This window comes from Perca fluviatilis, chromosome 10, assembly GCF_010015445.1.
Source record: "Perca fluviatilis chromosome 10, GENO_Pfluv_1.0, whole genome shotgun sequence".
Lineage (NCBI taxonomy): Eukaryota > Metazoa > Chordata > Actinopteri > Perciformes > Percidae > Perca > Perca fluviatilis.
In genome coordinates, this window is record NC_053121.1 from 22,453,284 (window position 1) to 22,478,831 (window position 25,548).

A 25,548-nucleotide genomic window follows, 5' to 3' on the forward strand; every position below is an offset into this window, starting at 1 on the left:
GGTATCATATGAAACTAGACAATCTAAGGAATCCATTGATACCAACCATGTCATGGTTGTCCATAACAGGGATATATAAAATATGGTTCCAAAGTTAAGCCATTTTCAAAGGAGTCTCTCTCATCTGAAGATATCAGAATAAAAATGGATTTATTATGTTTTACACTGTAGCTGTTGCCATAACTACAGATTTCAGATGATGTTGCAAGTTAAACTATAAAGAATACAAATGTGACATTTGCTCGACATATTGTAACCATGTTTATTAGTACAGTAATTGCCCTGTACCGGGTTAAATACATGCTGCTCCTTTTATTCAAAACTAAATATATGTGCAGTTGTACACTGTGATAAAAAATGATAGCCTAGTTTAATCTAACACTGAATCTGCCGTGTTTTACAGATCTGACTGACCACTGATGAGTTGTACTTGGACCCACCAGACTCCCCTCACAGTATGAGAAACCATCAGGAGGAAGTTATTGCTTGACAGGTGTCTAAAGTATCAACAGCTACTGTGAGGACTGTACTGTGTCCATAGACATTGATCAGGCTGTATGAAAGGGATTCTTGTTTCACAAAGTCACTGAGATTTTCACTTTAAGTTTTTATTCGTCCATTATTGTCATATTTATGCTGTGAAATGTTTTTCAAGCTGCAGATTAGATGTAATACCCTTTCAAAAATACTTTAGTTTTATTCATATTGTCATCTGTCAAAACAATAAAGTTTAACTGTTAAACAAATGTTTTGTGTTGCTTACTGTCACTATTACCAGTCGTTAAGGATTACATTTGTATAGTCATGATGTTAAATGGACTTAGTGTTTGACCCTTTTACATGCATTAAATCAGACATATCACCTTTTGCCACAAATCTTGAAATTTTGACAAATTCTTGTAAACTAAAAAAAACTGTGTGGATGGCCCCTAAACTGCTGGCTAAAGTAGCCTAACCATCCTCTCTGCAGAGCATCTATGGATGTATTATAAGACCAAAACAAACCAACATGGCTACTTAATATGAACGTGAATGACTGCATCTTTATGTTCACGTCTTCATTGTTGCAATGAGTCTAAATTAGTCCCTCATATCCAAACAGAAGAACATGCCTTATATGCATTAAAACATCAACATCAAGCAAACTCATTCTTAATTCTGACATCTGTCCGAGAGAGTGTGTGAATCAATCATGCGACTGCCTGTGTGGTACTAGTATGAGTATAAAATACAGAAAAAAACGTATTGATATATCATTTTCATATGATGTTGATAAATGTGAAGCCCTTTTTATCATAGTGAGTCCAATAGGGTTAATATTGCTTACATGTTAAGTAAAAGTTATCATTGTTATCATAACATTGTGCTATAAAATAGAAGGTATTTTGCCTTTGCCTGGTATGTGGGCAAAGCTAAGGCAGAATACAGTAACTTCCGAAAAAGGGTCAAAGGTCAAATTTGAGTTCAACATTTTTTTGTAGATAGATTAATACAGGTATACACTACAAAATGTGAAAATTACAATATAATACATATGACTCAATTGTCAGGACATTAAGATAACTTTAAAGTCATTTTTCTCAGTTTCACACTCTGGTGAGTTAAGTTCTTTTGCCTAAGTAGGGCAGAGCAGATGTTAACTGTCCAGATCATGTCCTCCACCAGTCTAAAGGGTTTATTTTCTACTGAAGATGTGTCAGCTGGTAATGTAGGCTCTCAGGTCACAGAAGTCATCCTGTGGATACTGAATCTTTTCTGATGCTGCTGTGTTGTCTTCAGACCATCGCTTGGCAAAAGTATGGCTCCTGTCCCACAATACCTTCTTGAGGAGAGTCTTGTGGGTCCAGGTAAACCTTGTCAAACATCAGTCAGATCTGTAAAACATGGCAGATTCAGTGATTAAACTATCATTTTTTATCACGGTGTACAACTGCACATACATTTAGTCTTGAATAAAGGAGTTATTCAAAGGACTCCTTTTGGAAATGGCTTAACTTTGGAACGTTATTTTATATATCCCTGTTATGGACAAGCATGACATGGTTGGTATCAATGGATTCCTTAGATCTTCTAGTTTCATATGATACCAAATATATTCACTAGCTCGCTAGCATCGCTGTTCAAGCTGTACAAGAAGGTGAACATTAGCACGCTCCAAAATGTAGCAAACTCACTGCCGCTATAACAACATAAAGCAAATTGTAAATGCACTGCATCAATGATGATGAAAACATAAAAGTAATTTATTTGATGACAAAGTCCTAATAATATCAACTTACCCGGAGGAACGTCAAGTAGTTTCTGAATACAAATCACTCTGCATTCATTTCTGCATTGTTTCACAAGTCACAAATTAGAGGCACAGATACAACACAGATTTACGGATATGAATCACTCTGCATTCATTTGTGCATTGTGTTTTACAAGTTGCAAATACTTCTGAGACTGTTTTAGCACCATAGTACAACAAACTGGGCATCCATCCTCCACTTGCCAGAACTGTCAGGTTTGGCCTCTCGTGACTTTTTCTCAAACAGAGCTAACAGATCAATCACAGAAGAAGCTCTATTAGCTTTAAACAAGCACACTGTTATCAACTCCAATGTTTATCCACACTAATTAGAGCACTTCATAGTCAAGAGAGTTGTCTGGCAGTGTGCGTGTCCGTGTCGGCATGTGTGTGTAGGCGGTGATGCTCGTTAAGCCCACAACAAGGCCACTAGAACAACAGAGGGGCAGCTTATCCACTCTCCACAGAAAGAAGGAAAATCTGTTATGGATTTTTATTTTAGTCGATGACTCACAACTTTATACTTAGATTAGCAACAGAGAGGCTTATTGGTTAAGTGATTTATAAAGTCTCATACAGATGGCTATTAGAAGTGTGCTTGAGGCAGCTGCACTCTTCAAGGTGTCTTGGCGTAAAGTTGCCAGCCCAGCGATATTTTAAAGATGAGAATATTGGGAAAAAGGCCTTGGAGAAAAACTATGACACTGCAACTTCTCCCCTTCTAACAAGGATTGGAAATAGCACCTAATGTAAGGCTTCACTAGGCGTGATTTTTAATGCAAACACGGAATTCAATCCCACCTAATAGAAAAGCCATAGATTAGATTAATGGAAACTTAAACATGAATTTGAAACAGCAGCAACAGCTAAACCCTTTTCTCATATTCACCCTTTCCAGAAAGCAAGGTGAATACATGTAGGTAGGATTGTGCAGGGCTGATGTTCAAGTCCTTCAAAATTTCAAATTTCATAGATTTTAAATGTTTACTGCATCAATCGCAAAGTGTTGCGTTACCTGACTCAGCTTTTAGTCCGATCAATAGTTCTGATTATGAACAAATCTCTCCTAAATCCAGACCCTAGAGAACCAAGATTACACCCTCTGATCCAATCATTCTGTCTTTGAGATAGAGCTATTCACACACAAGTAGTAATTAGATTATTCTAGAAGATAGGTATTTGAATTAAACTCCATCTGGTAACCCTAGCTAGTAGTTTCCATATTCATAGTTATAGGAGAAAGAAGTTTTTTTAACTGTCAAATAGTTTTAATTTGATTTTAAGTAAAGGGGTTGATGTGTTTGAGCCTAGTTGGGGCCTGTAGGACTCAGTGTTGTTACAGTTCATTTACAGTAACGTAATCATGGTTTCATAGAAGATCTTCTAAAAATGGCTAAAATCTGAAGTAAGCCAAAACCATTGCACCTGCAGAGGAGCTTAACTGACCCATTGCGTGATGTGGACGCCTGGTCAGGCTCTAAGAAGCAGAGACACATCTGTACTAATGGGAAGTAACATTTCCAACATGCTAGTCAGCCACATTGGCATGTTAAGATGAACAGCCCACTCTGAGCCACTGCTGTGAAAAAAGAACAGGCCTTCTGAGGAAATGAATGAAAACATGTTCTAATATCCTTTTATCCACTTTGTAGCCTATACACAATTTAGTCGTTCACTTTCAGCATTTAACTCAAAGTGGGCAGACGGTTCGAGTGATATATTTATTTCTAGGCATATAAGACAGCACTTTCTAAAAAGCAGCAGTTTGAATGAAATATTAATTTCCTATTCTGAAAGACCTCTTCAATATCTCTAGGTACTCTCTTGGTCTGTCCATAGAGTAATTTGGATGGGCAGAAGAGACTTTTTGTTGAAGCTGATACATAGAGGAGTGTGTGTGTGTGTGTGTGTGTGTGTGTGTGTGTGTGTGTGTGTGTGTGTGTGTGTGTGTGTGTGTGTGTGTGTGTGTGTGTGTGTGTGTGTGTGTGTGTGTGTGTAGTACCGGACAGTGCATTTTCCATGCATGCATTCACCAGATGCTTGTGCAAATACATTGGGCTTGGACATGCGTGTGAGTAACTACCACTTCAAATATGTCGTACTTGAAGCTGAAGCCTTTTATAAAAGGCCCTTTGATAATGGATGTAAGATCTCCTGCTTGGGGTGTTTGGCTGCTCCCCTCATGCTGGAATGGACAGTCCATTTATTCATGTCCGTTCCTAGAGCCCTGGCAGCCCAGCTTCCCAACGCACCCTCAAAGAACATGAACAAAGGGCATATTCTGTCACAAGAGAGCAGAGGGGAGTGTGTGGGAGTGAGAGGACATTAAACTTGGAAGTGTAGAGACACTCATGCATGCATCCACTTGAATGGGCCTTGTGTGTCAGTGTCTTTTTGTCCATTTGTGTATGTCTTCCTGTGTCTGTCATGTTCATATGTGGCATCCCCTGACTCAAGGGGAATACCCACCAGATATTATGCCACTGATTTCTGTAAAACTTTCTGCACAAAGAGCCCATTTCATGCTTGGCCCTTTAGAAGCTTATACATCAAAAATGCAACTGGGTGGGTAACGGGTTGAATTGTGACAGATTCGCTAGGGGCTTTGTGTCCTTGGTTTGACTCATGGGAACCAGGTACTGTTGTTGTGACTTGTGAGTCTCATGTTTCTGGTGTCAGTCATGTCATCGTGTTAAATCCCACATTATGAACAGACCGTTTATGTGTAAAGTCATTGCAGGTCATTATAGCGTTAGTCTCTAAATGTCTCATGTCCAAAAGGGTTTTTTATTTTGCACCTTGGTCCATCTCTTCCAACTCAGTAGATACTCTCACTTACTCCCAGGCCACTTTGATGCCTTTGTTGAAACCACTAGGTAAGTATTGAAGCATTTCTAATAACACTAAACTCTCAATACAGTAGCAACAGGAGTATTCACAATATTCACAAAAGAAATAACTTAAACTCTACTTGTGGCCTCTTGAGATACGTTCTAAAATCTAGACAACCTGAAATTTAAAATATAAATACCGTCAATATTAAATCTGTTTAAAGGGAGGATATTATCTGTAACTTTTATCTAACTTAATACCACCATGCTGGGATCCCAACTCTACTGGGCCAATTTCAACTGAACTTCTGTACGCATTTAAAGAAATGGGACACTAGTTAAAAATAGCTTTTCCACACAATTTATGCCCATCCTGAAAGAAATATTTCAGTACCACTTTTCCATTTCTGCTCCATTTACTGGATCCCCCTCTTTTAAAAAAATACAATGTTGGTACGCTCTTTGGTATTTGGCACTCCAGAACCCTCTTCATCAGTGTCATGGCAGAATTGAAATTTAAGCTTGTTCTGAATTCATGTCATATATCCCAAAACCATGACTCACGATTACAGCTAATTTAAAAACTAATTGAAAGAACAATACTTTTTGTGTGGCTGGGTTGGCTCAGTGGGTAGAGCAGGCGCACATCTACTGAGAGGCTTATGCCTCGACACAGAGATCCAGGGTTCGAGTCTGACCTGAGACGATTTCCTGCATGTCTTCCCCCTCTCTCTCCCCTTTCTTACCTCGCTGTCCTGTCAATTAAAGGTGGAAAAGCCCCCCCCTGAAAAAAATCTTTTAAAATAAAGAACAATACTTTTCAATCTAGTGCAGAAGTTCAGGTTGTGTTTTCCAATTTAGATCAAATTATCCAAAGCATTGTGATGTGCATCATTGTCTACATGCATGGGTGCTTCAGCGAACACGCTGTCTCTCTCTTTCCTTGTGCCAGGGATTAACAGTAGCATTTTCAGAACCCTGTCACGTTTTCTTTCTGCCTACATGTCCACACTGCTTGGCCTTCTTCTTTTCATCCACCACAAGACTCCATGCCTCATCTTGACCCTTCACGGGCTGCGTGGCCATGGATAAAGGGGGAAAATTACACTGAAATGAGCCTGAAAACATGTTCAAGCGCCGCTCCACAAAGTCAGATATTTGTAATCTTCTACTTGGTATTGTTCGGCACCGTAGCGCCCTCTCTTTTTCATCTCTCTTTTTTTGTCTCCCTTGTGCTTTTTTTCGCAACAACACACCGTACATTTAAATGTGTGCCACTTGTGGCTGTGTGCCGTTTTGCTGGAGGTTGGAGTAAGTTGCTTGAATAGCTGTCGTGTTTCAAAAGAAGTGCAGAAAATGTTCACATCAGTCCCCCCTACACCAGTGAGTGACTGTAAATTTTTCAAGGACACGCAGAACAGCATTCATATTCATGCATGGTGATCAAATGTAAACGATTACCCATAGGATTATGGCAGCGGCAACATTTCCTCTCACTCCCAGATTTTAGGGCCCAATTTAGAACACTTTTTTCCTGGCTGTGCAGGACCACAGTTTGAACATCAAAGCCAGAGCAACACTGGGTTTTGGCTCAGTAAAATGTATTAGCAACAAGAGCTGATACAATTTTGTAGTTTACAGCTTCTTCCCTGACTCAGAAAACTGGCCTTCTGTTATTACTGCTGCATTTGGTATTTGATTTATACATTTCCAATGAGCACTTTCAAGATGCACAATACAGGATGTTGAAATAACCTGTAAAATAAACAGTGCATCTCACAAGAAACCTACAAGAAGCTATTTACCATAACCATTGGTTTGAGACTGGAACACCAATTACATTGGCATGTACACACAAATCGAAGCAACATTCATTTAACTGGTGGCAATAGTATGTAATAGTGGGACTGCACTGTATTGGGCCTTTAATCATTGATAAAACAGCTAAAGAGAAGCTAATGAGGCTTTACTTATGGATTTTTCTTTGTTCAGTGAGTCTTCATCGCCTCTTCCTCTGTGATGACACAGTCAATGCTTTACTCTGCTGCAGCAACAAATCAATAACCGTCTGCCTGATCAAAGAGTGGGACACATCCCTAACACAACATCAGGCTACATATTAAATATTTAGATGGCACAGAGGAAGACAGTAGAGCAAGAACAGAGCAAAACAGAAGCTGCAGGAAGCACTGCAGAAGGAGATGACTCCCACTCAGCAACCTTCTCCTTCTGGTGGTGTGTTTGACGTCAGCTCATACATGGGTTATAATATATATATAATACAATAGGGATATTTGCTGTCTGTTACGTTCCACTTTTTCTTTTACTGTTTCCCTTTAAGAATATTTCCATCCTCCTATACTAACCCCTATTTTCCACCAGGCGCATCTGCGCTGCGTTCCGCGGCCATTTAAATCAATGCTTGATATTCCACCAGCCACGGCGCGTCCCAGAAGCGTGCGCTCCACGCTCCGCGTTCCGCTCCGCTCTGCTAAAGATACGTGCCAGGTCTATTTTCACACAAGCCGCGGGCCATTCGAACAGCTGGGCAGGAAGTAAAACAGCGAGATTATCCAGTCAGTTTACCAAAAGACACCCGCAAATATCGTACACGGAAAAACATAAGGACAACGCCAGAAAAGAGAAGGCATAGTTTAATTACAGGAGTGCTTGAAGTGAAAGGTAGATTTTAGTTTAATAAACACGTGATTGTTCTGTTAAGTACTTGTAGAGACAATATAATCTGCGAGTCGGGCAGCAAGACACTCTGAGACGCTCCTGGTGTGGTATGGCGCGTGGCGGAACAAAACCGGAACACAGCCGAAATGCAGCACAGACGCGCCTGGTGGAAAATCTGGGTTACTCTTCATCTCATTTACTAATGTTAGACAACTGTCCATCCCAGAAGTCATCCTTGCCCAAATATGACTCTCATGCTCAGTGTGATGATGGCTCACTAATGTGTCCTATGCTATTTTTATAAATAGCGCATGTACACATTGGAGTTTTTCATAAGATCAGAAAGTGGTGATTTATTTTGCTGCACAAAGTCTGGTTTGCACATAAAAAAAAAGGCTATTAAATGTTCTTTTCAAATATGAAGCTTATTAATAATGTAATAGAACCCAGCCAATGGTAGCATGTTGCATTCAGGCTATGCTTTCATCTGTGATGAGATACTGTTCCCTAGAGCTGTTTGCTCCCTTACTGCGGAATATAAACAATGAATCATTTCACTCTACATTTACATGTCATAATTATTACATTGTGATACAAAAGTGTTTTTGATATGGTGACATGTCACATGTGTGGAAGATCAGCCAATGGCCTTTCTTCTGAGAGATACTATATGAAAACATGCTATAGTTCTGCGGCCCAGCAGTTATCAACGCCGTTGTTTCATGCTCAGCTCTGAGCGGTATCTGACTATGTCGGCTCCGTCTCAATTATTATCCGACACAGCAGTAGAGGAAGAACAGCCAGTGGCTCAAAGATGCAGATCCAGCTGGGTTGCCTGCTAAATAAAACATTGGCTGATCCAGCAACATTATCTGCTTAACACTTGTGGTGCTGCCAGTTTAACCATGCAGGTTCAGAATGAGTGGTTCAGAATGACAACCATTTCTTTCAACGTGACATCGTGACTTTGCATAAACATACACGCCACTTTCCTAAAGCCATGTGGCGTGTTATCTGTACGCATTTTGAGCTATCCGTGTGTATATCTACGCTGTATACAGAGTAAACATACACGCCACTTTCTAAAGCCACGTTGTGTTTTATCGCGAGGCTACGTGTTATCGCGAGGCTACGGTTGGTTTTAACATCACACGCGGGGGGAAAGTAAAAACGGTTGGGATTAGGAAAACAAGAACTGGGTTGGATTTAGGAAAAGAACAGCTGGGTTGGGTTTAGGAAACGAAAAACGTGGTAAGGAAACCACACACGCGATCTCCTGGGTGAAAGTCCTGTGTTTTACCCATCCACCACCCGACCAACCTCTCTACGCCTCTACGCGGATTTTCATGCTAGTCGCTACGGCGTCAATTCACACGCAAACGCAAGGTAAAGTAAGTCAATGGAGGCCAAACGGCGTTGATAAACACGCTGAAAAGTGACTGTGCTTCTTCATAACACACCAATAACAGCATACAAATTGGCGTGTCATACATACGCCACTTCATGAGATCAGTCTGTTTATTTAGGTTTAGTTTGGTAAATGAGAGTAAAGAAAAATTTTCTGAGGTTAATTTAATAATAAAATGCAAGCTTTGGGGTTTTTCTTTCTTGGAGTTATGAGTATGGTTAAAAACGTAATATAAGTGTAAGAAGTTGATGTTACTGACTGATGGTTTAATAGAATTTACAGGCTGCTGACAAAAAGTGACTTAGCTACCAGATTGTTATAAGAATGGATGAATTTAAGTCGTTTAAAATGGCATTTTACAGGCTTGAAAGATCAAAGCACAGAGGAAGACAGTTGAGATGAGATGCTGAAATTGTTTAATCAAATCAAAAGTCAGGGAAGTAATAATAGCCTTATAACATACAATCACAAACAAATACTTAAGATAATCAAACATTACCAACTGGTACAACCATGACTAATTGCTAGAAGCTAGTATGCAGCTATTTGCACTGGAACTTGCTTATTATAAGCATTTCTTAAAATTTCTGTGACGTCTAACTTCAATGTTGCACAGAAATGGTGCAACCCGCCACAAACAATGTAAAAAAACAAACATGCCAACAGCATTTACAGAACATGAATACATTAAACAGTTATTGCCAGAAAAATAAGTATCACAATGTATCTTTATTAGGGCTGTACCGAATACCAGTTTTTGATCTTCGAAGCTTCGGTGCTTTTCAACAGCGAATATTCGAAGCTTCGGTGGCGGCCGCAGCGGCGGGGGAAATCAACATTTCCAAACCGCACCTGAAGGCAGCTTTTTTTCACGGTAAAAGAGACAAGCGAGATGAAGCAACTGCTTTGTTGTTGCAGGACACAGTCCCCTGTTACTACAGTAGGCTACGTTTTTACTGTTCATCATTAACTGCCGTAGCCTATTAGCAAGTCACATTATTTTCCATGAAAATTAAGTGCACATTTTTATCACGCGTGTAAATGGTTTGATTTGGGGGTTGATGTGCTGTTGTGGTAGGCCAGTTTCAAATTGCATATTTGACTTTTGACTATTTGCACACTTACTTTAAAGTTCTCCCACACAGATGAAGTCTTTGGCATTTTTGTCTTCTTTTCGCTGAATCGTGACGGTAATGATGTTCAAGTCATGGGCGTTCTAACTGGGGCATGTGACGTCCCAGTAAAATCTCAGTCTCCTATATTTCGCGGTAGATTAATTTAGATTTATAATAACGGGTAAAAAGGATAATACATTTTGTTTCTATTATTTTATTTTCCACAATGTCAAAGCAACGCAGCTTAACCCAAAATACAAGCTCAGGCATGCACTTCTGTCTATGCAAACTGTGCTGTTCTGCGCTCTAGCCAGAGAATACTCCCGTTGCAGGAACACTTTAGTAGTCCAAGAAGAAGCAAATATATTTATTAAGTATAACGAGGTTGGGTTGTCCATCCTATTAAAATGGCTAGGCTATATAAGAAAATTGTAAAAGAGAGTATTATATTTCGAACATATTCAAGCGCGAATGAGAACCGTTTGGAGGGGGATGCCAGGTTGTGCAAAAAAAAAAAACGAATATTCGAATGTCAAATATTCTAATCGAATACCAACCCACCGAACGAATATTCGAATATTTGGGTCCAGCCCTAAATGATCTTCTTAAAGAATATGGATTTATAATTCACACTGTGACCTGGTAAAGTCATGTTTTTATCTACTTCAGACTCAATTACTGTAACTCCCTCCATTTCTTGCATCAACCGAACCACTCTCTCACCTCAAACTAGCTAAGAACGCAGCTGCTAGGCTTCTCAGTGGTTTTAACAGACAACATCACATCACCCCACTCCTGGCTTCTCTCCATTGGCTCCCTGTTTGATTTAGAAATGATTTTAAGATTTTACTGATCACTTTTAAAGCAGGTCTGTGTCTGGCTCCAAGCTATAGTAGCTATATTAAGATAAGATATTGACCCCGTATGAGCCAGTTGGCAGCCTTAGATCTTCAGGTAGATCTTCAGATGGGTCTTCAGATCTTCGGTTGAGTCGAGACTTAAAGCTAAACGTGACCGTGATTTTGCCATCAGGGCGCCTCGACTTTGGAACGACCTGCCTGAGGAGATTTTTATAGACCTGCTTTTATGTGATGTTGTCTCTTTTTATCTTTTCATTTTTTATGGCTTTTTATTTTATTTATTCAAATTAATTTTTGTTTGCATATTTTTATTTGTCATGTTTTTTAATGTTTTTTTTTTTGTCTTCACTCTACTATGTTTTGTGTCCTTTGTCTTCTTGTTTACATTTACCAAAATGTTATCTTGCTATTGTTGGGCCCCACTGTTTAGCTCTCTGTTGTTATATTGACCTCTGGATATCCTGCTTTTGCCTTGCTTTGTCTTTCAAAGGTGTTTGTTAAATATGTTTCCAAAGGTGCTTTATAAATAAAGTTATTACTATAATTGTTTGCGGAAGTATTTTTTGTGCATTGAGTAATATGCCTGTTGATATTAGACTCATTGGAAAAGCACTGATACTTGATTCAAAAGCTTATGGAAGAAAATGTGCTCTGCAATAATGATGCCCCAGTGAGAGATCCAGCAGGGAGAGAGGAACAGCTGCTTGGTAGTAAGCCACTGTTGCTGTCTTTTTGGATGAACCACAGAAATAGGCGGAATATGCATATAATGCGGTGGGTGAAAAACAACACTTTGTTTGTGCTGCCTGATTAGGCTTCTGTTTGTTCCAAGAAGGTCCTCTGCACATGACTGACGCATCAGATTCTGATAGGATCTGTCACATGTATTATTATCTGATTGTTGAAAATGGAACAGTACAGAAGTGTGCCTATGCAGTAAGATAATCTGTGGTGTAGGTAGTGTGTTTGTGAAGCATTTTTAGATCCAATTTAGCGTTGAAGCTGCTCTCCCAACTGACTCCTCAAAGTCATTCTGTACTGCTCTAAGACAGAATAACAAATACGGCAGAGGATTTTCTCATCAGTACTAATAGTGTGTGTGCAGAAACCTAAAATGGGAATTATTCTCTACAAATTTAGATCAAGGCTGTCAATACTTGTCATATGTCATAGTTATTGGCTTTGTCAGGGCACTTTGCTGCTAATAAAATAAACACCAGGCAAATGACAACACTACGAAAGGGTTACTGCAGTTCTGCTGCTGTGTGGCTGAATACAGCAATGCTAACAGATTTTGAGCCTGACTTTGAGCCAACTCTGTAAAGTTGGAGGTTCTTAGTTAAAAGGCAAGCCCTCTCCTCTGAGTACAGATGCTACAGAGAGCTTTGGAGCTGATAATTAAAAGTGCATCCGACTGAGGAAAAAAGTCGACAGTCATTAAGGTGAGAGGTTCAGCCTTATTGAACAGTCTACATAGGGACAGAGACCCGGCCGTAGCTGGCGCCCCGTTACAGAGAGCTTGGTTAGGAGCCACAAGTGCACACCACAGTCCAAGTTCATTAAATCACTGAGTCCATCTCATTAATTTCATAATGCTAAACTTGTTATGTAATTTAGTGCAAATGTCAAACTGAATTGCCATGTGCTCACTCACGTGCGGTGCCACATTTTCAAAATTGCACAGGATGAGATGCTGACCATCAGCAATGCGTGTTACTACAGCTATAAGACAGATATTTTTTCATGCATGCCCAGGCGCATATAAATAACTTTTGCTACATTTTTTGTAATCTTCGGTTCCAAAGAAAATTAGGCTCTAGAGGCTTGTGAATCACTCTCTAAAGGTAATTCATCAGTGTGAATGAGCACCCAACAATCACTTCACAACATTGCATTGCGTTAATATAGGCCTATAAATTCCGTCACCATTGCTCATGATAATATGTATGAGAGCGTTTTTTGTGTCAAGACAAGACAGGAGGAGATGTTGCATTTAAGCATTTTCTCTACAAAATAAACATTAAGTTCTATGATTAGCCCTTGTGTTACAGAAAACAAAAAATACACTGTAGTGGTTTAAAAAAAAAACTGTTTTCACGCTTAAACTTTTCTCACGCTGGGAAAAAATGCTGATGGTTGACGTACAGTGTTTGTATTCTGCTGCAAGTGAGGTCATATCAGGAAACGCGGCGAGGATGTGTGAGTTTCCCTGGCAATACAAAGTGACTCCTGTGTGTTGTCGTGTAGCTGATAATGAGCACAAATGTGTGTGTGTGTGTGTGTGTGTGTGTGAGAGAGAGTGTGTGCTGAGCTAATTCTGGAAGAGGCAACCAACGCCCTTCCTCATAAAGCACTCGCCCCAAGACAGAAAAGTTCTGTTTACCAAAACTATTTCTAACTTTTGACATTGTATCATTAAAAACAAAGATGCGACCAGCATTATTATTTGATATCAACCATATGTAAAGTTGGTGGCTGGTGAACTAAAGAAAGATAGTCACATAAGTGCCTATTTTGAAGACTATTGATACTGTTTGTAGCTTTTTGTCAGTTTTGTTTCATCAAAGCTTTGACAGTTAATTTACTCTCTCAAAAATGCAAGATGCTCCACCGGAGGTTGAGTTGACTGAGCACAGCGACAGCCTTTGTTCAGGCCGGATAATTGAATATAGTGAACTAGTCATCACTCTTGTCTTTTGTGTTTTTATTTGAGCCAAACTGTGTCAGTGCTGTTCAAAACTCATTAGCCTGTGTGCATTGCACCACTGACATTTATCTGTGCGTGATACTCCCTTTTGGCATTTTAATAGTTGATTTGTAACGGCCTCGAGAACAGAGTCATTTTAATTTGATAAAGACAGATAGGGTGTTAGTGGAATATTGGATGGTATTTGTCAAGTATTAACTAGACCAGAGAGTGGTCACCTCAAGCCCCTACAGCAGCTAAAAGATCGTGGTTTGGAAAACGTCAGACAGCTAATGTCACGGTGCATTAATGCAATTTGTGCTGCTGCAGAGTAGCCAACAGTAGAGGACTGTTGTTATACTGGGCAGATCCCAGTGGCCACCAGCAGGAAATTGTGGTTGTGAGTACTGGAGAAGAAAAAGAATGCTTAGCTGACTTTTCATTAAGTTATGAATAAAAAAAAAAAAGTTGTGTCTGTTGACTAGTCTAAATGGAGTTATTCTTGTCTGTAGTTAGTCCTTAAAGATATATACTTTCACCATGGACTCTATAAATACACCTGACTTAACTTGATAAAAAGTTTTGACATACACACAGTATCAGGATCAGAGAGCTCTCATTCTCAAACACGCTCTTGAAATTTTATGGTAACGTCGTATCTGTTTGCCATACCAGATTGTGGTCAGAACAGCCTTTTAGCCACATCAAAGGCTTGTTGCTGCTCAACACATGTTGCTCACACAAGGTTCACTTTATTTTTCTCACAATCATCACCGGCTAAAGTGAAAAAAAAAAAACACCAATTTAGAGTTTTATTTTTTAAGCAGTGCCTCTGCCAGAGCGCAAGTGGAGTTGGAGAACTTCAAGTATAACCTTGACAAGATGTAGAAGAAAATGTGCATTATTTTTATCGCCTCAATTATTAACATCTGAGCTTTTAACCAATCTCTTCACTTTGTGTCTAATGCTATACTCCCAATTATCTCATTCATCCACTTCTGTCTCTAAGGTTTTTCTCAGCAGGGAAAGAAGCAAATGTATCAAAAAGCCGAACTGTGATGTCTGATGGTACAGGGTACTCTCATCAAAGTGAAATCACAGTATGTGGTAAAAAACAGAGTATATTTAGTATCATAATATAATATCATAGTTATTTATATTCACAGGTTGGATATTTTTCTCTGGGTGTCCTCCTGAATATCTTCCTTTTCTGACTCCTACAAGAAGAGAATTGTGGGTTGGAAACCGTTTTTGTAGCAGTTTCAAACTAAAGTAAAAGAGGGAGAGAAAAGCAAGTGAAAGTAGGGAGAGATAAACGTGTGAGAAAGCCTTGTTGTTATGTTGTTCACAAGTTGATGACAACATGTTTCCAAGTTACACGCAGTATTTTCCTATGAAGTCACAGGGACCTCTTTGGCATCACCAGCCCTAATGATGTATGAATGTGCTGACCCCGGGTTTTCACTGCCACACCTGTTTCTATTCAGAGGATCCAAATGTTCCACTCAGAGTAAAGAGTTTCCTTTTGTAAAAATAGTGTGAAGAATAAAGGATGCATTTACTTTTCACATTGTTAGTTAGATGTCACCAATCCATCAGTCTGTGTTGTGTTTTGGGGGTGTCTTATGGGGGGTGCTGTGGGAGTATGAGGCTCCGGGGTATACGATCCATTGGGTCCTTATATAACCGGAGTGAGAGCTGTGTCTGTATCCTCAGCAAGAAGTTATTGGTTATTTGCATTCAGCCAGGGTTGTCTTTTGTCACCAATTTGCTTTGAGATCTTCATGGACAAGATCTCAAGGCGCACCCAGGAGCAGGAGAGTGTCTGGTTTGGGGACCTCAGAATCACTTCTCTGCTCTTTGCAGATGATGTGGTTCTGCTTTATCAGATGTGACCTCCAGCACACACTTGGGCAGTTTGCAGCCAGCTTCCAGTTGAAGTGGTTCGGCCTTCTGATCAGGATGCCTCTTGGGTGCGCTTTGGAGGTTTTCCTGGCACGTCCAACTGGTAGAGGATCCTGGGGTAGACCCAGAAAACGATGCAGGAATTATTTATCTCATCTGCCTTGAGGAGCCTGAAGCCGTTGTTAGGGAGAGGGACATGTGGGCCCAGATAAACAGCAGATGGATGGAAGTCATCAATCAGCAATGCATTCCAGGAGTTACTTTGTAATGCTTTAAATTACCATATAGATTGTAAAGTAGAGAGGGTTTCTCATAAATATTTTGATCATGTCACAGAATCAACCCATTTAACCTGGGTCCAGTTCTGACATTGCAGCGATGGCAATCTCTGATCAAATTGGTACATGTGGGCTCGCCACATATATTTAACCGTTTTTTTCATATGAACTCAGGACAGTGTCGGGAGAATCAGGTCCAGACATTGTCTGAAATTTCCTTTTCACACATGTAAAACACAACAGGAAATATTGTCCGTGTAAAACGCATTGTCACTTACTGGAAAAACTCTTAGTTTTATACTTTTGGTTTGGGCGAAGGGTGGCTCCTGAGTAGAGCATGTAGGAGGCAGGACATGACGCGGATTACACAGCGGTCATATAGCCGGTTTGTAATTTGGTCATAACAACCGAGTCTCTTGCCTCTCTTTGAATTTGTCTGACGATCGGCCCAAATCTCTTTGTGTTTTTCTCCACCCTCGGATATTTGTTTTCTTCTGGTTTTGCTCCAGCATCATGATAGAAATGTCATCAACATGCCCACTTGCTCATTGTGAATTCTCTGGACAGTGACCTGCTATATTCACACAGGCTCAATCGGACATTACACAGACTTTGCACAAGGGCGCAGGCAGGTAAAGTCTGTTTAATGTCTGGTCCAACTGATTTTGAACGTGAATGGTGAATGTCACTTGACTTCAGGGCATTATTTGACAAACCATTTTATGGGTTTCTTATAAGAGGTTGAACATTAAAGTAAAACTTGGAACCTAGTCATTATCATAATTCTCAAAGACAAAACTAAAACTACTCTAAATGCTGTCTCCAAGTACTGTATACTAAAAGTGTTTGCAAGGTAGAAATACATATTGTATTTTTCTAATTCATGTCATCTGTGCAAGGCTGTAAGATTTGTTGTGCATTACTGGGTAATTGTGTTTTCTGTTTATAACTGCTAATTGATATGACAGCTTAAATAGACCATTCTCAGTTGTCATAATGTAGCAGTAGCAGATGGGTAATATGTCTAATATAGACACTAATCTCACATTTACATTTAGATATTAGACATTAACTGACACTAACATCCAGAGCGAGTAAGAATTAGTACAGTACCACCGATAAATATTTATCAGAATTATGTTTATCTAAAGCTTAGAATTCTGGAAACAAAAAAAAAAATTAAGAAAAGTCATTAACTGTACATACATACAGACCCCCATATTCCTATTACTATCAACTATTGAAAAACGCTCATCTTTCCAATTGGTACAAACTGCATATTTGAATGCATTCAAAGGTATTTTCTCTCTTTCTAATCGTCTCTTTTGTATGTGATAAAGAGACAACCTACTAATTTGGCATTCAGATGAGATTAAAACTTGCTGAACCACTTTGTCATCAATTGACAGGCTTGTTCTCCGCTTATTCCCTCTTATTAATCAATCATTATGGTGAATTGTGGCACATTGATGCACACCAATGATTAAGAGACAGTAATGGTGGACGACAGGAGGAGCAGCATGCAGCCACGTCGCCCACAATTAACCATGGTTTTGTTAGCACACCTCATGTGAATTAGTTTATATGCTAAATAATGAGCTGTATTGAAAATTAATTAATGCTTTCAGAGTGATTTGAAGCATAATTAATTATCCAGATTGCAGCAAATAAACCTAATTGAAAAGTAGAAAAATAAAGTGGAAAGAATAAATAAAAAAGAATTGAGTGATCACACAAATGTATTTAGTTTATTTTAAGAATAGCTTGTAACTCTGATTATCATTATTTTAGTGCCACAAGAGACCATGAAATCAATTCAAAACTCATAGAATAGCATATAATTCATATTATAGGGAGTCATAAATAAGAGTAAATAGTATTTGCGGACACATTTTAATAAACCTGACGGGGTGACTAGTTCTTTGTGCGTTTAACGTCTTCATGTGTAATTCCACATGATCAAAGTGATGTCAAAGCAACCAAACATTTGACATGCAGGAGCATCAAAAAGGTCAAGCATAGCAACATGTTCTTAGTCTATACTAAATACTACAAAATCCCCAGTATTCAGGTATGATACTTTACAATCTGGACGTATTTTCAACACAGCTTCTCGGCACGGTCTCTCTTGCCAACTCTTCCTCTCTTGTCAGTTGTGGATGACTCACTGGAATCCCTCCTGAGCTGGTTGGGAACAATAGCTTATTAGGACCCAAATGATGGGCCATGTGTTCTGTTTTCTCAGATTATTTCACTCTTACAAAAAAGTAACACCGCACCTGCTGGCCCTGGAGTAAACAATGCACTGATTGTCCATGGTGGGACTTCTTCTGTTGACTGCCTCCTATTGCCTCTGTTTGGCTGCCTGCTGGTATTGATATTTACCTGTAGCCACTCTGAGGACAGAACCTGCTTGAATTTCTGTAATTCCTTATATCAAATCTGAAGTGTAACACGCCAGAAGTGGTAAACAAATCTTCTTAGGGCTGTATAAAAAGATTTTTGTTTACTGCGTTTGAATGTGTGTGTATGATTTCCTTTTATTTTTGAAAATGGAAGGTGTTTCCAGAGCCTGGATTAACAGTCAAAGTAGACTCTCAAGTGAACACAAAAAAGCTGTTGTTAAAAAAAATACTTAATACGAAAGACTACAAGAGAAAAAAAATGTACAGACAAGGAAGTGATGGGCTGTGATGTTGCATTGTTCAGGATCACTCTTTCATCTTAAATTAAATTGGAGCAAAACTAGAAAGTAGTAGGGGTATCTTATTTATCTATCTTAGATATTAGGCAACATGACATGACATAATATGTTACTATATACAGTATGGCTGTTTTTTTTTATATAGGCTCAACTTGAAGGATTATTTATGGAATAGAGCACCCAGTGTGTGTATGTTTGTATGTTTGGAAAACATTTGTAAGTTCAGCATGCCGTATGTCGCGGACTATTGCTAGTCATTGCTGCCATCCACAGCCTACTGTGAAATAATTGTCTGTATTTGACATAAACATGGGGCTTCATGCTAATCTGACTTGTTTTCTCATTATCCTCCCACCAACCTCTCCCCTTCTCTCCCTTTCTGCTCATTATGTGTTGTCTTGTGTTTACCTCACTTTTTCCTCATCCTTTTTCTCTCATTTGTCTCTATCTTCCCTCTCTGTGTGTCTCTTTCTCACACCATCTCTCTCTGTCTCCCTCTCCAGCCCAGCGTCGTCCACAGTGGTGCTGCTCATTGCTAACTAGGCTGCCTCCAAGCCCACAGGTACGTCCCCTCCCCACTCCTCTTCCTCTCCCTCCTCCACTCCATGCTCTATTTTTAACTCCACTCTGCAGGATCCTTCCCCATGATTCTCCCTCTCCAACCCCAACTCACATCTCTGTCAGCACCTACCTATCTACCATCCCAGCCAAGTGGTAGAAGCCTGTGGACAAATACATATTTATGCAAATGCTTGCTCTTCTATTTTTTGGTTGAAGAAGCGCTGCCTCAACTTCATTTTGACCATCTATAAATGTGCAGACTTTGTTTCCATAACAACATTCGATGCGCTTTTCAGATGGTGACTTATCCTCTTTTTTTTTACATCATGTAATAGGTTTAAATTAGGTGTATTAGTTAGGAAGCATGTGTAAAATGATGAGAAATTAGTGGGGTGAGTTGAGGTAGAGGAAAGAAAAGTGGAAAGAGGATATGACCAAGGTCATGATTAGGATTCAAACCCACACATGTAATTCGCCAAAACCTGCTGAGAGCCACACTGACTTAAATGACTGGATTAGCAGTGGATTCGTTCATTCATGTCTAAAATGGTGTGCTTTGTAAAGCTACCACCTTGCCTTGCATGGAGCCTGGCATTGAGTGGAAACATAATGCACTTGTTGGACCGTATACTGTAGCTGGAGTCTGGGGCCTCGTCAGCTCCCCCTCCTCAGCCCCTTGTCTTTTAAGACCGCTCGACTGGCTTTTCCCGGTGATGTGCTCCTAACAAGACCTTAGAGCATATACCCCCTCTAGGGGAAGAGTACCACGCTATCAAAGCTCTCTGTGTTTGTGTGGAAAAAGCTTGTTGACTTTATTATATACAGGTTGAGTGGCTGTGCAGTTCTCGCACTTAAACAATTGAAGTTATTTACACTCCTGTGATGGTAAAAAGTAGCTTGAAATGGATTGAACCATTAGCATAGCCCTGGTATCTAGACTTTTCCTCAGTGATGTTTACTCTCCTATTGTAGAGACCTTTTTACACAATTAATGTAAAAAAAATTGCAAAACTGGGTTAAACATCTTTATTATAGATGATCACTTTATTAAGATGATGCAGCTTTCAGATGCAGCTCTATAGCTTTCCAGGTGGCACTGATGTTTTGACTTATCCCATCGGAGGGGTCCCCTAATAACAACAATCTATTTTTCTTATGAACTTGGGGTTTGTCTTTGATGTGAAGCATTTATATTTAATATGAACTTGATCAAGGTTGTCTTTGATACAAAAGGGAGGAGGGACAGAGGAAGAAAAGGAGTGTAAAATGGCTAGATTGAGGCTCATTTAAAAGTAATTGAAGCCAGGCTTTGCCTATTGGCCGGCATTGTTTGGTTTAATGGTGGCCTCTCAAAAACAGATTACTGTTTAAATACCTGCTGACTTAAAAGACAAATTTCCTGTTGTTTGATACAGACAATTGAAGGGGCTGGCCACGTCTGAGGTAAGCAACATTTTGTTAGCCATAACAACACAGTCTGACTCGGTAATGATTCTCGTCTGTGTTCCTAGACGTGCCATTAATGACTACAAGGACAGAGCTGCCTTGCAGCATTCCTCCCTGATTTTCCCATGCAGAATCTACACAGGTAGACGGCTATGAGAGAATCCATTCGTCAAACTCACAGCCCTTCACGGCTATAGACAGCCGCTGTCAATGGGAGGCTTTTGAGTTATTATTTGCCTTACCAAAAGAAGCATGTACCCTGTTTTAGAGAGGTTTCTGAAGGATTTTACACACACATGCACTCAACAATACACACACTCACATTAACTTTCTGCCTGCCTCCTGTCGTGGCACATCACACACTCTCCAATTACTCAGTTTTTGCCTGTCAAGGAGGCACACTCTGCAGCAGATGCAATAGGCCAAGCAGTGGCATGCTGAGATAATGCACGCAGGCACGCTGCCAAAGTTGTGATGTCGCATGCAGCACTGAGTGTACACTTTGAATGAACAGCAGTCATTTCACAGCACTTCCATACTTTGAAATAGTGTTAACAGCCCTTTCAAATTTTTTAAAAATTGCTCAGTTTGAGCATGTCTTATGATCCAGTCTAGGATATCTGCATGTCAAGCCCCCTCTCTTTTACCTAATGTTCCTTTATGCGTATTGGTCAATAAAGTAGGAATGCCACTCTAAGGCAAACTTAAGCACTTTCAATGATTGACTGATTCTGTCTTGGACATATTTTAGGCGAAAGCAGGAGGAAGACCCATTAGCAGGGGCTTTGTAAATTGGCTCTCCTCTATGAGCCACAAGGGTCTCTCTCTCTCATCTTTCTGCTCCACTTCTGCTTCCCCCTTCTCTACTCTCCATCGTTTTCCTCTGATGTCTGTTTCTTATTCATCTTCATTTATTCCCTTTTTTTTTAGCCTGGCAAAAGCAAGAATAGATTATTAATACCAGAGAGGCTAGTTTTATTTGTTTTCTTTGCCCTTTTCTCTTTCCCATTGATTGCATTTCATTTCCCTTCCTCTCCACTCTCATCCCTCCTCCCTCCTCTGGCGTAAGCCTTCTGACAGCCGAGGTACCCTGCAGCCGGCCTTGGCCAGGTATAGCACTAGATGAAAGGTTTGCAGCCAGAGCTCCCTTTCAAAGATGCCTTCTGCTGCATTCCTGCTCTCCATGGGCACTCAGTTGTCCCTGCCAGGCAGATGGAGAGAAAGAGGGCAGGAAAGGAGAGGGAGTAAGGAAGTAAGGAAAAAAGAGTGAAGGAAAGATTACGAGAAACGGCGACAGAAAGTAGAGAAAGAGAGAATGAGATCTTGAAAGTTTGCCTTGCTCTAGATACGGAAGTTGCACCTGGCCTCTGTAGGTGATCAAATAATCTTGGCTTCCAGGTGAGTGCAGCTAGGGGAAGTGATATGCCCCTTTCACTCCACTTCCAGTTTGAAACTCATCTCATACCCCCGTCTGGAGGTCGCCACGGGACATGAAGGAGTTTTTGAAAGTGTTCCTGACATGTTTTCATCATCTGATGTCTTGGAGTCACACTGAGGTCTGGGTTCAGTTGAAGATGTTACATATTTTGCCTTCAACATAATCCATTGAACTTTATCCCTAAAGGTGAAATTGAAATGTCTTGTTCAGCTTCAGCGCCAAATCAACTCAGGACTGATGTCCTCACATATTTTGGATTTATTTTATCAGTTTGCTACAATGGAAGCAAGCTGCTCTCTCTTATATTGAAATATATTGATCAAAAAGCAGAACAAGTAACAGGTTTGTCTCTCTGAAAAACACGTTCTTTTAAGAAAATAACACAAGAAGATGACATTCATTTGTTATAAGATCTTGTTTTGGGATAACTTTTAAATTCCTTCTATTCAAACCAATCAATAGGATGTGCTGAGTCCCCACTTGAAATGATATTGGCTTGCCACACAGAAAATATGTCCTGCTTGTGCTCCAGTATGTGGCAGTTCTCTAGAATTACCATTTAATTCTAGTAAAAATAGTCTGCTGCCTCAGCTTCCAAACTATTTCACAAACCGCTACTAGACCAAATCAAAACACAGCGGTGTGCTTTCAAGTCCAAACCCACATTTATTAGCTTCATTCAGAAAAGTCATTGCCTGGGAATAATTGAAAAAAATGTGAGCATAAAAGAGATATTGTAGACATTGACGATGGTATACACAGTTTCTTTAAAATAACCATCAGTGATGGCTTTCTCCTCAGTGATTGGAGGAAAGACAAGCAGGTTCTATGGTATACCTACATATATCTTAACCGAAGACGAGCTGGATAATGCACTTCAGATCTAAGCTGAAGGATTTGACTTCTGGATGCTGCAGTGACAGGTGATACTGAGGGGATGCAATGCGGGCAGTAAAACAACTGACAGTTGGTCATTACGAAAGACGCAGGTGGGCCAAAAATCAATCACTCTGAGACTGGCCTGGACTCTGACAGATGCCTGACGTCTGCTTGATGAAGAGCTCTGCTGTTCCTCTGAGTGATGAGGAGGAGGAGAGGGCAATGAAAGGGGAAAGAAGAAGGAGGGAATCAGGATGAGCTGGAGGATAAGCAAGAGGCATGGAGGAGGATGTGTGAAGATAATAACGAACCACTGAATCAGGGAATCAGCAGGAAAGTAGTAAAAGGGTTGAGGTACTGTATATGTTAATGAGTAGATCTATGTGGGGAAAGTTAAGGAAAGAGGAAGAGGTCAGCATTTCATAGAGTAAAGGGGAAAAGGAAATCAAGACAAAAGGGAAGAAAAGATAAGGAAGGGTAGAGCAGGAGAACAAGGCTCAAGACATTTTTGCCAACACCTCAAGTCAAGCTGTCATTTGATGTGTCTACGGTTACCGTAATAGCACTTTAACAGCACTGCGTGCAGGTTTTAGAACAGGTCAACGTGCGTGTTTTGACAACACCTTTATAGGCTATTTCATGGTGTCTGCCCAACTGTATGAGAAAATATCTCAGGTCGGAAATGCCACTGCATTATTTTCCCAGACTCAATAACTGGGAGCACTTTATTTACATTTTTTTTTGTAAATTTTCTTCTCATTTGACAAATGTCTATATCAAGGTAGAATTTTCTACTTCGAGATAACGTCAGGGTTGTACATGCACTTTTAAAAGTCCAATCAGATTAATTTCAGTTTTAGTTAATTAATTGCGAAATAACTTGAATCAAAAGACATTAATTTCATTTCATTTATGTCATACATGCAACTTAGTCTGCACAACATGTCTTATGCTTGAAATAAAAGGCCAACAATTGGTAGGGCACATGCATTGTTGAGCTTGTATCTGTGTGGGACCCCTTCTTTTTCACAAGAATCGCAAGATCGCATATCACACGACACTCCATCTTGTCAGGCTTCAGGTGATGCGTTTGTGTCAGAACTACCAGCTCACGTTCGGTAAGGTGCTACTGGCAGCTATGGGCGTGGTTTAAGTGTGTGTGTGACAGACGTTTCAAAACAACAATGGCGGACCTGATAGACAGATGGTATATCCAATCACCTGCTAGTTTTTTTTTTTTTTAAGTGCCTGCCCTTTTCCATCAGTTTCCAATGACGGCTTCTCAGATGGTTCTGTGTAACAAACCATCTGGCGTGTCAGGTTATGAGACTGCAGCAAATGGATGGGAATAAATTGTTGTGGCAAGGGACAATCCTATGGCAAATGGGTAAACATGTTTACAGAGCACTAAGAGAGTACTTATCCAGCACATCAGTGTCAGTCTAAGTCTTCCACAGCAAGGCCATCAGACAACATATGAACAAACAAGTTTTAGATTAGTGTTTAAGCTGTCAGGGTCGAACACAAAATGACAAGCCTTGCTACTCCTGCACAGCTGAAAAACCATTACAGCTTATTTTCCTGCATTCTTCAGAGCTGGCTCCATGCCTGCCCAGGCTCTCTGATAATCAGTTAATGTCCAGAATTATTGATTTTGACAGTGTTACGGGCAGCTAAACTAACCTTGCTCGTTAGACACACAGACACAACAAAAGTTAGCCTAGCCGGTAGCATTAATCCCCGTCTTCTCTCGCAAGAAGACAGTTGTTGCGTTCAACGTGGGAATGAGACTAAACTGGTCTGAATGAATGCATATCCCTCCTACTTCTGGAGGGGTTTTGTGCTGTGTCAAACTGACTCACCCAGAACACTGCATGGTTTCGCCTCTGAAGACGGCCCGCTTGCTCCGGTGTCCACTGTCAGTTGCGAACAGCCCGCACTTGAGCTGTTTCAGCGTTGTCTCTCTCTAGGCATGGCCAGCCCCAGCTCATGGAGGGAAAAACAGTATTTTCCCTCAGAAAACAGTCTTTTTCTCAGTATGTTTCTGCAGCATGTCCGTTCACTCAAGGCTGTCTCCCTCTCGCTTCCTCAAACAATCTCCATCTAAATCTCGTCAAGTGGGCGGGGTTGAATCAGTTTTCACAAACACGCCCCCCCTCACGTCACTTGTCAGTATTTCCCTATGCGCACTACTCAAAAAAGCTGTCATGACAACAGTCTTTGTTAACACACATACTATCTTCCAATGAGCCTCCAGTCGCCTCAGCACGCCCTCCTTTCAAAGATCCTTAAGCAAAAGTGAATCGGTGGGACCACACCCCAACCTGGCAGGTGCAGGCAAAGGGGAGAATATCAGGTTAAGCAGAATCAGTGTTCTCACACAATACGCATGAACACACCGCACAGATATGCCTCAAACCCAGAGTTGCCTTTTAAACAGTTAAGAGGTCATTTGCTGCTGAACCAAG

At 40.3% G+C, this 25,548-nt stretch overlaps 1 protein-coding gene and 1 long non-coding RNA gene across 2 annotated transcripts in view; one reads left to right on the top strand and one right to left on the bottom strand.

Annotated features, from left to right (window-relative positions):
* Nucleotides 1-25,548, top strand: part of mid2 (midline 2) — a 167,994-nt gene that overhangs the window by 18,006 nt on the left and 124,440 nt on the right. The window contains exon 2 of the mRNA XM_039813358.1: nucleotides 19,260-19,318. The gene's annotated coding sequence lies outside the window, so the exon portion shown is untranslated. The remainder of the gene's footprint in view (nucleotides 1-19,259; nucleotides 19,319-25,548) is intronic.
* On the bottom strand, nucleotides 588-25,169 carry LOC120566740. Its single transcript, XR_005640457.1, has 2 exons — nucleotides 24,943-25,169; nucleotides 588-1,874 (listed from the first exon to the last, which is right to left on the bottom strand). It is a non-coding gene; the product is annotated as an uncharacterized LOC120566740 (long non-coding RNA).